Raw genomic sequence first — 15,232 nt, 5'->3', positions numbered from 1 at the left:
AACCATTTAAGATTTTGATTTTAAGAACGGCAATAGAATATTCAAAATTTACCAAAAACTATTACATTTTAATAATCAAGCCTGTTCGATTGCAGCCATTTTCCAGAATCCAATGCCTCTGTTCCAATTAGATTTTGATTGCATGGCCGGATTGTGCTGTTTCATGAATAATTTTGCACTGAAACTTCTGTTCTGTAGATTGCATAGAAACTTACTTGGCTGAGGTAAAATTCCAACTCCTTGCTTTGTCGTAGATTCTGGGCACAATTTCCTGATTGCACCCAAAGAGAGAACTCCAGGCTAGCATATGTGAACATAATGTTTCCTTTTATTAGTTCTTTAATTTCCTCACTAGAAAATTGAGTGAGACGAAAGATAATTTATTGTGGCATTTTCCATCTATCTGATTAAACGTCAAATTGCCCCTCAATTTTACAGCCTCATTAATCACTTCTCGTAGTACTCGTGCAAAATAGATGTGTGTTTTCTGTAACTTCTCACTTTGCCAATATTTTCTTTCTTACCCTCATGGACTTTATATTTCTTTCCATCTCTAAGGCGGCTCTCTTTTTTCTCTTGATGTTGGCCCTTTACATGTGTGTAACCTTTCCTATCTAGTATGCTTCTCACAGGTGAACTTTTATTAATTTTCCGACTTGGTAGCTTCTTGAAAGGCTAAGTACGCAGTGAGATGAGTGTGAAAACGTACACTGAAGAAAGTAATGCTATGTGTTACGAATGCACAACAGACCTGATTTTGCCGTTCATTTGATTTGTGCTTGGACCTCCTGTGAATTTTGTGCTGCAAGTTGCACCTGGGACTTGTGCGAGCTGGGTAAACAAATGTATGTCCTTAATAATTCCCAATCTGGTTAACGAGCGAAGACTGACCCAGGAAGTGCAAGTTAGAATAGTGTGTGTGCAAATTCAAATCGGGTGCAGAAAGTGAAATAGAGATAGGAAAAAAAAAGGATTGGATTAAGAGAAAAGCGACAGGAAAAAATATGAAAAGTATTTATCTTTTTAAATCTCCAACAATTAAAATCTGACTTCACCCTTGTAAAAAGTTAATTATTATTGGTTGAGAGGTTATTTGGCAATAATTAAGATTTATGTTGAAAGGGTACTAAGACTGGACTGGACAGGTCCCAAGTTTTTTGGTGAGCTGAATCTCCATCCGCAATGTCAGTACAGGAATTTCATGCCGTTGAACCATTTGCATGGACATGATTGAATGGAATGATTATGTTGGTGTGCAATGCCTTGCACAACTGCATTTCATAGAATCCTTACAGTGCAGAATGAGGCAGTTCGGCTCATTGAGTCTGTACCGACTCTCCGACAGAGCATCCCCGCCACCCCCCAATATCCCTGTGCATTACCCCACTAGTCCCCCTAACCAAATGTTTTGAGATGCTAAGGGCCAATTAAGTATGGCCAATCCACCTAACTCGCACATTTTTGGACTGTGGGAGGAAACCCACGCAGACACGGGGAGAATGTGCAAACTCCACACACTTGCCCAAGGCTGGAATTGAACCTGGGTCCCTGGTGCTGTGAGGCAGCAGTGCTAACCGCTGTGAGGCAGCAGTGCTAACCACCGTGCTGCAGTAGATCTGGACCTCAACCTCCCAGGAGATGGGTCCAGTGCTGTGGGACAAGAGGATCATTTGAATTGAAGCACCTCAACGGTGCAACTTGATCTGTATAGAAAACTTAAATAACTTTGCACCATTTGTAATGACCATTTTGAAGTGTCTGTAATGTTTCTTTGACTATGGAAGCATCTCCGAGTGCAACATGATTTATGTAGAAGCCTGAAAATTATTTCACATTTTGTGATGGCTGTTTTGAAATGTTTGTAATGTTCTTTGAGATATTTTACGAATAAAGTACATTTTTGCAAAAAGAAACAAGTGGATCAGAGGAACATGTCAGTTGAGCAGGAGATAAATTTAGAAAGGAATAAACTCATTAACGATAGTCAGCATGGTTTTGTGAGAGGGAGGTCATGCCTCACTAACCTGGTGGAGTTTTTTGAAGAAGTGACTAGAATGGTTGATGAGGGAAGAGCCGTGGATGTCGTCTGTATGGACTTTAGTAAAGCGTTTGACAAAGTCCCTCATGGTAGGTTGGTGCAAAAGGTTGGACCTCATGGGATAAAGAGGGAGGTGGCTAGATGGGTGGAGAACTGGCTTGTTCACAGAAGACAGAGGGTGGTAGTGGAAGGGTCTTTTTCCGGCTAGAGGCCTGTGACTAGTGGTGTTCTGCAGGGCTCTGTATTGGGACCTCTGCTGTTTGTGATTTATATAAACTATCTGGAAGAAGGTGTAACTGGGGTGATCAGTAAGTTTGCAGACGACACAAAAATGGCTAGACTTGCAGATAGTGAGGAACATTGTCAGAGGCTACAGAAGGATATAGATAGGCTGGAAATTTGGGCAAAGAAATGGCAGATGGAGTTCAATCCAGATAAGTGCGAAGTGATGCATTTTGGTAGAACTAACGTAGGGGGAGCTATACGATGAATGGCAGAACCATAGAGTGTAGATACACAGAGGGACCTGGGTGTGCAAGTCCACAGATCCTTGAAGGTGACGTCACAGGTGGAGAAGGTAGTGAATAAGGCATATGGCATGCTTGCCTTTATAGGACAGGGCATAGAGTATAAAAGCTGGGGTCTGATGTTGCAGTTGTATAGAACGTTGGTTTGGCCGCATTTGGAATACTGCGCCCAGTTCTGGTCGCCACACTACCAGAAGGATGTGGAGGCTTTGGAGAGAGTACAGAGGAGGTTTACCAGGATGTTGCCTGGTATGGAAGGGCTTAGTTATGAGGAGAGATTGGGTAAACTGAGGTTGTTCTCACTGGAAAGACGGAGGATGAGGGGTGACCTAATAGAGGTGTATAAAATTATGGAAGGCATAGATAGGGTGAACGGTGGGAAGCTTTTTCCCAGATCGGTGGTGACATTTACGAGGGGTCATAGGTTCAAGGTGAGGGGTGGGGTGGGGGGGGGAGGAGAGGTTTAACACGGATATCAGAAGGACGTATTTTACACAGAGGGTGGTGGGGGCCTGGAATGCGCTGCCGGGCAAGGTGGTGGAGGCGGACACACTGGGAACGTTTAAGACTTATCTAGATGGCCACATGAACGGAGTAGGAATGGAGGGATACAAAAGAATGGTCAAGTTTGGACACGGGCTTGGAGGGCTGAAGGGCCTGTTCCTGTGCTGTATTGTTCTTTGTTTTAAAAGTATAATCGGGTAGAACTGTCAGGGCATGCATGGCTTGTGGCACAGGCGTTCATACAATGAGCCCTCCACTCTTCCCATGCCACTGTACCACATACACCCTCCCCACCCAATGAGGTTGTGAAACAAAGCATTAATCTCTCAAAATGCAAAACAAATTTGTTGCCCAGTTTCTGGCAGCGCATCTTTGAGAGCGACTTAATTACACACACCTCCGCTTGTTAAAAATTGCTGTCTGCTGTATACAGTTACTTCTGTAGCAAAATCTAAATAATTAAATATCAATGTCATGATTGTGCTATTTTACTAAACTCTATGAGCTCACCTGGACCCAGTTTGTTTTGATGGCCCCTCATTCAGCTGAAACAAATGACACTTGGAGTCTTAATTGGTTGTGGAAGTAGCTTTCAGAACTGGTCAATCATCGATCTGTTTAAATTTACTTGGTTCCAAGATTAATGATGAATGGAAAAATTGTAGCATCATGGAACAGAAGCTGAAGTAGAAATTAGAATTTTAATTGTAGAATAAATATGGGAGTAGGTTAGCTATTAAAGTGTTATTGCTACACCTTTAGTGCATTATTCATTGACCAAGGAGTGAGTGGGAGGTTTGGGTGTGAATATTAATTGTTTGTTTGGATTCTTTCAGTACAATGTAAAACTATAGTTTCAAGGGTGCATGATTGTAAGTTGAAATAGATTTGTTTTTAACAAAAACAGGAAGAACTAGAAATATGCAACAGGTCCGTTAGTACCTGTGAAGAGAACAGTCAGTGCTTTGGGGTGGGATTGCAGAAGTAGAAAATAGCGAGGTGCCTAAATGAATAAATAGAATTAAATAGAAAGGGAGGGGGGAATAGAAAATTAAACACTGACTGCATACCAATAGAATCATTGGGTTATGCAACAGATCATTTCAATTATGCAATGGAAAGTTGCATTAAAGTAATGTCCTGATATTACAGGAAGCATGCTTGAGAATGCAAGAGGTGGAAAACACTGAACCTCCAGGATAGGAACAGAGAGCGCAGGAAACGCTCAACAGCCCTGACTGCTGGAGAGGCAAATTAATTTTTCTAATGTTGATGCTTCACGAAACCATTCATCAGAATTTATGACCTGAATTGTCTGCTTTCTCAGCAGCTGCTGCCAGGCCCGCTGAGTGGTTCCAGCTTTGCTTGTTCATGTTTGATTTCCTGCAACTTTAGTTTTTCTGCTCTCTGTTTACACAAAGCTGCTGGTTTGAGATTAAAGCAGAAAATGTTGGTACAGCCAGTTCTGGAAAGATCAAGAACCGGTCAATGTTGATGGCAGGATATTAATACATGCTTCCCCTCTATTCTATTGAGGTTCCTCATAAAGTAAAATGTATTTATTAGTCACAAGTAGGCTTACATTAACACTGCAATGAAGTTATTATGCAAATCCCCGAGTCGCCACACTCCAGTGCCTGTTCAGGTATACAGGGAATTGAGCATGGCCAATGCACCTAACCTGCACATATTTGGACTGTGGGAGGAAACCGGAGCAACCAGAAGAAGCCCACGCAGGCACAGGGAGAATGTGCAAACGCCACAGTGACACCCCCCCCCCCCGTCCATGCCACAGTGACCAGCGCCCCCAAGCCACCTCTTTGAGGAGTGATGTGATTGCATGAGAGATGGTTCAGAGGTAATTTGAAGGGTTACCTGGAATGGGGAATTGTAACTATGAGGAAAGATTGAATAGATTGGAGTTTTTTCTCCGGAACAGAGAAGGTTGAAGGGAGATATTAAGAGGTGTAAAATTGAGTGGCCTAGATGGCGTGCATAGAAAGCACCTATGTTCCTCTTAATAAAGTAGATGGAAACAAGATACAGTACAAGAAAAGTTCAGGTGGGGAATATTTTGTACAAAGAAATCCCTCATTGTGTATTGAAGTGCATACTTGGACCATTGTTTAATGTCATGTGTGCTATTTTGCCTCAACAGAGACCCACTATATTTGGTATCCAAACTTGTACCTGAAGTTAGGGTCAGGATGGAGGACATGTGAGCTCCTGAGGAGATTCCTTCATTGATGAGGGAGTTGTTGTTTTGGATCAATTTTGGGTATTTACTTGCGTAGCTTGACTAAACGTTTTCCTCTTTCAAATTCAATGAAAGGAAAAACAAGCGATTCTAAACCTAAAATGAGCAAAAGTAGGGAAAACAAAATCTTGGAAGACATTTAACTCCTCAAATTAGTGGATACGTAGAAAATAATTTAACCAAAAAGGTGGTGATGCTATGCCAAGAGATTTATTGGCTGAAGTGTGAGCCCCTGCTGAGACCACAGATGTAAGCAGGTGGGAGATTAAAGCCCTGCCGAATAGTGTGCGTGTTTCCTGGCCCCAATTCGTGTCTCGGCCATTGTTGCGGAGACTGGAATGGGGGGAGTGGCAATGGTACCCGTCTGACACAGACCATTAAAAGTCTCTTGAGACCAATTAAGGGAAGCTGGCTTCCAATTGCTTTTCAGGTTTCCGCAGGTAGTGGGGCATGTTTAACTGCCTGGTGGCAGATTAGGCTGGCCTTGAGGCTCACTCTGCCTACCTGCAGAAGTCTGTCCCCACATCAATGGTAGTTGTGCTGCAAGGTCTGTTGTGTAGTTTAAGCTTTTAGAAAGGTTGGTGAGAAGTCCCTCCATTTTAAAGTTCTCTTTCCACTCCATTTCCATGAGTGCATTGTCTGAAGACAGTTCCCTAGCTTGTTGGCTGCTGATGCCATTCTCCTGGACCGTTCCTTTTTGACCAGTAATGGTTTGTCATCATCTTCCACTCAGGCAGGGCGAGGAGGCAGGGCCCAACTCTACCTGGGCCAGAATGGGAATTGAACTTGTGCTGTCGGCATAATTCTGAACCACATACTAACCATTCCTGCCCCCTCCCTTCGATTGCGGTCTGCCGCTTCTCTCCCACTCAAAGTCCTTTATCTATCCAGCTTTAAGAGCCATACGGCACCAAACCTATCTCTAGGTCAATTAATGGGATGCTTCCATGAAAATCACTGAGTGGCTGTTATCCCTGGGCTGGTTTGAGAGCCGGAACCAATCCTAGCCCACGTTTCCCAGTCGCGGTGGGCAGGATTTCCCCACCCCATGTTGATATTCTGTAGTTTTAATCAACAACCTTTAAGAATCTGTGGAAAAAATTCAGACAGCATTTTCTGTTGCAGGCCTGTTTCCCAAGAGTTTAAAAATAATACGTATCAAAATGTGAACACCTTGAATACTGTGTATTCCAGATGTATTTGAATTAAATTGTTCGGAACTTTTTGCTTTTAGAAAAGAGAAACCTTTTAGATGTTCAAATCAGGAAGTAAATTTGTTTCTGTGGCATCATCTTTGTTAAAATTTCCGAATGCAGATTGACTTTTAAGCCAAGAATATATTTGTAGTGGTTTATTATAATAGGCACAAACTTTAATTTAAGTTTGTGGTTTTAATAATAGCTTGAATCTCAAACATTTATATTCATATTTAACAGTCCAATGACAAAGAAACTGGATGCACAAACTGCAACATGGAGTTTTGAATTAGTACAAAGCCACGAGGATTTGTTCGTGATTAAATTTATGAATAAACTTTTCAGGTGCTTTGGAATTTTCCAGTCATTCTGTCATAATTTAATGGTGAGAGAAAATGTGCTTTGGGTGATTTTGGCTGGATTAGCACAGCTCCACATTCATTGCAATTGAGTATAATAAAGGCATACATCAATTTTAATGGTATATTTTGATCTGTTTTTTAAAAAACTGTTCTCGGTGTTAAAACAGCAGAGCACTTGATGCGCCATGTCCCGAATGAGTCATGTGAATGAGATTCTCATTCAGTGAAGACAAATTATCAATATCCTTCTCTCAGTAACTGTGAAAATTCAGTGCTACGAGTTGTAATTGCTTGGATTTGCCTTTTGCTCATATGTAACCTGCTGCACTTTGTATTGTTGCCAAAATGGGTTGATTTCCCTATTGTATCTAGATTTATCTCCAAACCTTTTTCATTGTACTATCGACAAGATGCACTGCAGCAATTCACCAAGGTTCTTTGGGCAACATCTTTCAAACCCATGGCCCCTACCATCTAGATGACCAAGGATGGCAGGCAGATGGGAACACCACTACTTGAAGTTGCATGCCATCCTGAATTGGAAATATGTTGCTGTTCGTCAACTGGGCCATGATTCAGGAACATGCTCCCTAACAGAACTGTGTGTATCTACAACACAGGGACTGCATTGATTCAACAAGGTCACTTACAACCATATTGAACAAAATTAGGGGTAAATGTTGGCCTTGCCAATGTTTGCCTGCGAAATGGATTTTGTTGCATCTGTTGAGTTTCTCACCCTGGAGATCTGTAATCAGTACCTTGATCAATTTTGGACCAATAATTTTGCCCACCTGAGCTGTTTGTCATTTTCATAAATGACCTGGATGAGGAAGTGGAGGGATGGGTTGGTAAGTTTGCTGAAGACACCAAGGTAGGTGGTGTTGTGGATAGTTTGGAGGGATGTCAGAAGTTGCAGCGAGACATAGATAGAATGCAAGACTGGGCGGAGAAGTGGCAGATGGACTTCAACCCGGATAAGTGTGTAGTGATCCATTTTGGCAGATCCAATGGGATGAAGCAGCAGTATAATATGAAGGGTACCATTCTTAGCAGTGTAGAGGATCAGAAGGACCTTGGGGTCCGGGTCCATAGGACTCTTAAATCGGCCTCGCAGGTGGAGGATGCGGTCAAGAAGGCGTACGGAGTACTAGCCTTCATTAATCGAGGGATTGAGTTTAGGAGTCGGGAGATAATGCTGCAGCTTTATAGGACCCTGGTTAGACCCCACTTGGAGTACTGCGCGCAGTTCTGGTCACCTCATTACAGGAAAGATGTTGAAGCCATTGAAAGGGTGCAGAGGAGATTTACAAGGATGTTGCCTGGATTGGGGGGCATGCCTTATGAGGATAGGTGAGGGAGCTTGGTCTCTTCTCCCTGGAGAGACGAAGGATGAGAGGTGACCTGATAGAGGTTTACAAGATGTTGAGAGGTCTGGATAGGGTAGACTCTCAGAGGCTATTTCCAAGGGCTGAAATGGTTGCTACGAGAGGACACAGGTTTAAGGTGCTGGGGGGTAGGTACAGAGGAGATGTCAGGGGTAAGTTTTTCACTCAGAGGGTGGTGGGTGAGTGGAATCGGCTGACGTCGGTGGTGGTGGAGGCAAACTTGTTGGGGTCTTTTAAGAGACTTCTGGATGAGTACATGGGATTTAATGGGATTGAGGGCTATAGATAGGCCTAGAGGTAGGGATATGATCGGCGCAACTTGTGGGCCGAAGGGCCTGTATGTGCTGTGGCTTTCTATGTTCTATGTTAAATTGTTTCAGCTGTTAATATTATCTCTCTGCTAAACCTTAGCAGCCTAGTGCCATTTTTTCCAACTTCCCTTCTTGAAATAATCCACAACGGTGTAAAATGTAAACACAAAATACTGGAAATATGCAGCAGGTCAGTAAACATTTGTAAAAAGGGTGGGGGCAGAGAACAGGATATGATCTTTTGGGAATGTATCCTGCATCAGAACTGATCTATGATGCAGCATTTTATAATTTTAGCTCTGACTTTCAGTTACTTTACCCTAATAATATGAACTGAAAAGTTGAATTTGATTTCCTTCCAAATAAAACTAACATGCTTAACTTTGGGCTTTTACCCTAATAATATGAACTGAAAAGTTGAATTTGATTTCCTTCCAAATAAAACTAACATGCTTAACTTTGGGCTTTTACTCCTTGCTGTCAGGGTATTGTTTCCAGGTCTAGATGGTGAATAAACAGCTGCTTTCTAGCTTTTCTAATTACTTTATGTAGGGAAGTGCACGAGTAGGAACAATGCGTTTCATTGCTGGGTGCCCCATAACTATTCTGTCCTGATGTTGCAGCTAGACACTGCTAGGCCTTATGATGTCCTAGAACCTGTACCACTGTCCATCTCAACTCCCAAACCCTCCCCCCGCCCCGCACACAATGTTGGACCTTTTTATGACCAAAGGTTGGCAAAACATTCCAGCCTCATGATCAAAATACATAAGAACAAGGAGGCTATTTGGCCCCTCAAGCCTGCTCCACCATTCAATAAATCATGGTTGATTTTTTTTTGTGGACTCTGCTCCACTTAACCACCCGCTCACCATATTCCTTCAAAAATCTATCTTTGCCTTAATAACATTCAATGAGGGAGCCTCAACTGCTTCACTGGGCAGGGAATTCCACAGATTCGCAACCCTTTGGGTGAAGAAGTTGCTCCTCAACTCAGTCCTGAATCTACTCCCCCTTATTTTGAGTCTACGCCCATTAGTTCTGGATTCACCCGCCAGTGAAAACAATGTCCCTGCTTCTATCTTATCTATTCCCTTCATAATCTTATGTTTCTATAAGATCCTCCTTCATTCTTCTGAATTCCAATGAGTATTGCCCCAGTCTACGCAGTCTCTCCTCCTAAGCCAACCCTCAACTTCAGAATTAACCTCGTGAATCTCTGCACCCCCTCCAGTGCCATTATATCCTTAAGTAAGAAGACTAAAACTGTACACAGTAATCCAGGTGTGGCTTCACCAGCACATTATAGAGCTACAACGAAACCTCGCTGTTTTTAAACTCCATCCCTCTAGTAGTGAAGGACAAAATTTCATTTGCCTTAATTACCTGCTGCATCTGCAAACCAACTTTTTGCAATTCATGCACAAGGACTCCCAGGTCCCTCTGCACAGCAGTATGCTGCAATTTTTTACGATTTATTCCTAGCAAAATGGATGACCTCACATTTACCAATGTTGTACTCCATCTGCCAGATCCTTGCCCACTCACTTAGGCTATCTATATCCCTTTGCAGACTTTGTGTCATCTGCACACTTTGCTCTACCACTCATCTTAGTGTCATCTGCAAAGTAGGCCCAGATTTGATAGATGTGAAGCACTATATCTGCTGCTATCAATAAAATGTTGTACCTGGGTTTTTATGCTTGTTAATTACTAGTTTTTATTGGTTAGCACAAGATATCAAATGCCATTTGTACACTACACTGAACTGTCCTATTCACCACCAATATTTAAAAAAAGTGTTTTATGTATCATTAGTTTATTGATATAATTAAGGTGCACAAAATGATTATAGTAATTAATGGAATAGATGGAGAGAAACAATTTTCTCTGCTAAGGGTGTTCAGAACTGTTTGGAATCACCTTTAAGTTAGATTTCAGCCACTCGAGGGTGAGTGGGAGTTCTCCACGCAGGAAATATTGGAAATCTGGAACTCTTGCCTCAAAAACATTGTGGTAAGTTCAGTTGAAAAATTTGAAATTCAAATTCAATTGATAGGTTTTTGTTAGAGAAATAAGGGGGTAAACGCAGCCAGGATAGGTTGGTGGAGCTAAGGTATCGATGAGCCATCATCTAACTGAATGAAGGAATAGGCTGAGGGGTGATTGGCCTACTCCTGTTCTTGTGTAACACCACTGATCAATTCTGTACTCTGTAGAACATCATACTCGGAAAATAAATCGGCAAAAGTAAAGATGACATTAGAAATTGGAATTTTATACTTGGAACATTGTGTGCCCCTGCAGTCTGGTGTGCCCCTCAGTACATCCCTGCAAGAAACCCCATATTCTATCACACCCAGGACAAAATGTTTAATCTGTTGATGGCTTTAAATACATTTCAAAATTGAATTGTATATTCATTATCAATGATCATTGTGTAAAATGTTTGTTACCCATACTTGCAAAGCCAAGTTTACTTGGTATTTTATCTTCACACACTTTTTCTTCCTTTGGGGAAGTGTTGGAAGGACCGGGAGGCTGAATATCAACCTGTTCAAACCAGGTCATGAATGCTCCTTCCAGGGCCAACAAGTCCTGACACAGGATTTGAACCAGGACATTCTGGCTTAGAGTCAAGAGCGCTACTGGGCCACAAGACCTCCTTCCAAAGCCTTGGGTTCACGAGATGCATTTGTAAGAAACAACTGCATTGTGTTTCTGCACTATTCAGAACAAGAGATGATTATAGCAAGCCTGCCAAGTCCAATAACAAACCTTTTGGCAGCACTGAACCAACTAGTGTGAAAAGATTGACGGCTATTGTTGATACTGGCAGTGAGAAAACATTGGCAGTAAAAGAATGTTTGCATTTACTGGCAAAATTGACACATGCTTCTGTCGAATTCAATGTAAATTAAGGGAAAATTATGTTGAGGCCCTCTAAAGAATTAGTAGACGGTTAAGACAGCAATGAATACAAGTAACTTTCTATAGACGGGTACCCCATCAGAGCTCCAGTTGAAATATTGCCAAAGCAGTGTTTTACACTTCAAGAGCAAAATACTGTGTTGGAAATCTGAAATAAAGGAAAGGATAATAATGCATATAGTCAGCAGGTCTGGGAGCATCTGTGGAGAGAGAAATATGGTGGTTGAGCCCCTGATGAGAAGGATCCTTCAACTGAAATGTGAACAAACATTCTCTCTCTCTCTCTGCGCAAGTGCTATCGAAACATGGAAACATAGGAGCAGGAGGAGGCCATTTGGCTTTTCGAACCTGCTCCGCCATTCACCACGATCATGGCTGATCATCCAACTCAGTAGCCTAATCCTGCTTTTTCTCCATAACCTTTGATTCCGTTTGCCCCAAGTGCTATACCCAGCCACCAAAGCAGTTAATGTTTTGGCATCAACTACTTCCTGTGATAATGAATTCCACAGGCTCACCACTCATATCTCCTCATCTCCGTTCTAAATCGTCCATCCTGAATCCTCAGACTGTGACCCCTGGTTCTGGACTCCCCCACCATCGGGAACATCCTCCCTGCATCTATCCTGTCGAGACCTGTTAGAATTTTATAAATCTCTGAGATTCTCTCTCATTTGTCTGAACTCCAGCGAAAACAACCTAACCTAGTCAATCTTTCCTCGTACATCAGTCCCGCCATCCCTGGAATCAGCCTGTTAAACCTTCGCTGCACACCCTTGAGAGCAAGAACATCCTTCCTCAGAAAAGGAGACAAACTGCACACAATACTCTAGGTGTGGCCTCACCAAGGCCCTGTATAGTTGCCAACGACACATGCCTGCTCCTGTACTCAACCCCTCACAATGAAGGCCAATATGCCATTTGTTGCCTTTACCGCCTGCATGCTTACCTTCAGTGACTGGTGCACAAGGACACCCAGGTCCCACTGCACACTCCCCTCTCCCAATTTATAGCCATTCAGATAGTAATCTGCCATCTTGTTTTTGCTTCCAAAGTGAATAACCTCCCACTTATCCATCTGCCATTAATTAGCCCACTCACCCAACCTATCCAGATCATTCTGAAGGATCTCTGCATCTTCTTCACAGTTCACCTTCCCGCCCAACTTGGTATCACCTGCAAACTTTGAGATGTTACATTTGTTTCCTCATCCAAATCATTAATATATATTGTGAATAGCTGGGATACTAGGATCGATCCCTGTGGCACCACTAGTTACTGTCTGCTAATTTGAAAAGCACCCATTAATTCCTATTTTTTGTTTCCTCTCTGTCAACCTGTTTTCTATCCATCTCAATATGCATCCTCCAATCCCATGCGCTTTCATCTCACACAATAATTTCTTGTGCGGGACTTTGTCAAACGCTTTCTGAAAAATCCAAATATACCACATCTATTAGTTCCATCTTGTCAACTCTACTAGTTACATCTTCAAAGAATTCCAGCAGATTTGTCAAGCATGATTTCCCTTTCATAAATCCATGCTGACTCTGTCTGATCCTGCCACTGCTTTCTAAATGCTCTGTTATAAAGTCCTTGATAATGGATTTGAGAATTTTCCCCACTACTGATCAGCTTACTGGTCTATAATTCCCGTTTTTCTCTCTACCTCCCTTTTTGAATATTGGAGTGACATTCGCTACCCTCCAATCTGCAGGGACTGTTCCAGTCTATAGAATCCTGGAAGATGACCACCAAAACATCCATTATTTCTAGAGCCACTTCGTTAAGTACGCTGGGGTGTAGATTATCAGGCCCTGGGGATTTATCCGCCTTCAATTCCATCAACTTTGCCAGCACCTATTCTCTACTAATATTGATCTCCCTCAGCTCTTCTCTCTCTCTAAATCTTGCATTCTCCAACATTTCTGGCATTTGATTTGTGTCCTCTTGTGAAGACAGAACCAAAGTATGTATTCAGTTGCTCAGCCATTTCTTTGTCCCCTATTATATATTCCCCCATTTCTGTCTGTAGGGGATCTACATTTGTCTTCACCAACCTCTTTCTCTCCACATATCTATAGAAATTCTTAGTGTCAGTCTTTATGTTCCCTGCAAGCTTACTTTTGTACTTTATTTTCCCCTTCTTAATCAATCCCTTGGTCCTTCTTTGCTGAATTCTAAACTGCTCCCAATCCTCAGACCTATTATTTTTCTTGGCCAATCTGTATGCTTCTTCCTTAGATCAGATACTCTCTCTAATTTCCTTTGTAAGCCACAGATTGACCCTCTTACCTATTTTGCTTTTGTGCCAGACAGGAATAAACCGTTTTTATTTATCCAATTCAATCCAATCAAGTCCAATTCAGAGTCTCAACAAGTGAGACATTCCCGATCCAAGCTGACAAGACAGGGCTGTCACCTCCTCTCTTGGGCTTGATCTACAAGATCCAAGCTGATTGGAGTAGGCATTGCACCTCCTCCAAGGCTTGATCTCATTTGCATCTTAGCCAAAAGGCCGAGCTGCCACTTTTAAAAATTGCTTCAAATGAAGCTAAAATGTAACCTAATGACTTCAACCAAGTACAGCATGTTGATACTACACTTGATCTTCGCCAAAAGGCCGAGAAGCGACAGGAATGAACAGTTGCTGCAGTTACCCCAGGCGTTCCTTGAATGTTTGCCATTGTCTATCCACTGTCATCCCGTTAAGTAACTCTCCCCAATCTATCAAGGTCAACTCGTGCCTCATATTCTCAGTTTCCTTTATTAAGATTCAGCTCTTTAGTCTCCGAATCAACTACTTCACTCCACCTTGATAATAAATTCTATAATGCTCATCCCCAAGAGGTCTCGTACAGCTAGATTGGCAATGATTCTCTTCTCATTACACAGTACCCAGTCTAAGATGGCTTGCTCTCCAGTTGGTTCCTCCACAAACTGGTCAAGAAAACTATCCTGTAAACACTCCAAGAATTCCTGCTCTACAGCATTGTGGTTAATTTGAATCAACTGAGCATTTCCAGCATTTTCTGTTTTTATTTTTGATTTGCGCCCTAGCTCTTCATGTGTGACGGGATCTTGTTCACCCACCACTACCTTCACTTGCTGATCAGAATAATTTTCACAGTCGGAAATGTCATAAATCTTCAAGTAACTCGAAGACAAATTGAGCATTTAATTTAGTAAAGCTCTCTTGTAGTCCACCAGTTACAGATTGGACTGTTGTACTTTAAGCACTCTGCAGCAGGAAAAATCCACAATAAGAATCCTTCATTGTGCAGCTTTAAAAATCCAAGTGAATAGATGCACTCACTAGATTTTATTACCAATGATAAAGGGGTGGCAAGTTTACTAATTGTGTCACCCAGTCTTTGGATAGTTTCCTCTTACTGACTGCTCTTTGGAACTCTCTTCCTAAAAAGGTGGTGGAAGTAGAGTCTTTGAATACTTTTCAGGCAGAAGTGGATTCATCCTTGGTAAGCATGGTTATTGGCGTCAGGTGGGATGCAGTTTTCCGGTCAGTATCAGATCAGCCATGATCTTATTAGATGGTAGAGTAGGTTTGATGGGCCGAATGGCCTACTTATGTTTCTTGTTCGTATGTTCTCATATTCCATTTCAATTTCACTTCATTGTCCATATGAAAATTCATGTAGGGCACACTGCTCATTCATTAAACATTTACATATAAATGAATAATGACAATAGAAATAAA

The 15,232-nt window shown here is 42.0% G+C and overlaps 1 protein-coding gene and 1 non-coding gene across 8 annotated transcripts in view; one reads left to right on the top strand and one right to left on the bottom strand.

Moving 5' to 3' along the window:
* The window catches only part of ralgapa2 (Ral GTPase activating protein catalytic subunit alpha 2), a 487,945-nt gene that overhangs the window by 71,704 nt on the left and 401,009 nt on the right, over positions 1-15,232 (top strand). The gene's annotated exons all lie outside the window — the stretch shown is intronic.
* Positions 13,951-14,149, bottom strand: LOC144504922 (U2 spliceosomal RNA). The gene has a single exon (XR_013499716.1). It is a non-coding gene; the product is annotated as a U2 spliceosomal RNA (small nuclear RNA).

The sequence above is a fragment of the Mustelus asterias genome, chromosome 15 (genome assembly GCF_964213995.1).
Source record: "Mustelus asterias chromosome 15, sMusAst1.hap1.1, whole genome shotgun sequence".
Taxonomy (NCBI): domain Eukaryota; kingdom Metazoa; phylum Chordata; class Chondrichthyes; order Carcharhiniformes; family Triakidae; genus Mustelus; species Mustelus asterias.
The sequence above is the reverse complement of the archived record's forward strand: the minus strand, read 5'-3'. Positions and strand labels throughout refer to the sequence as shown.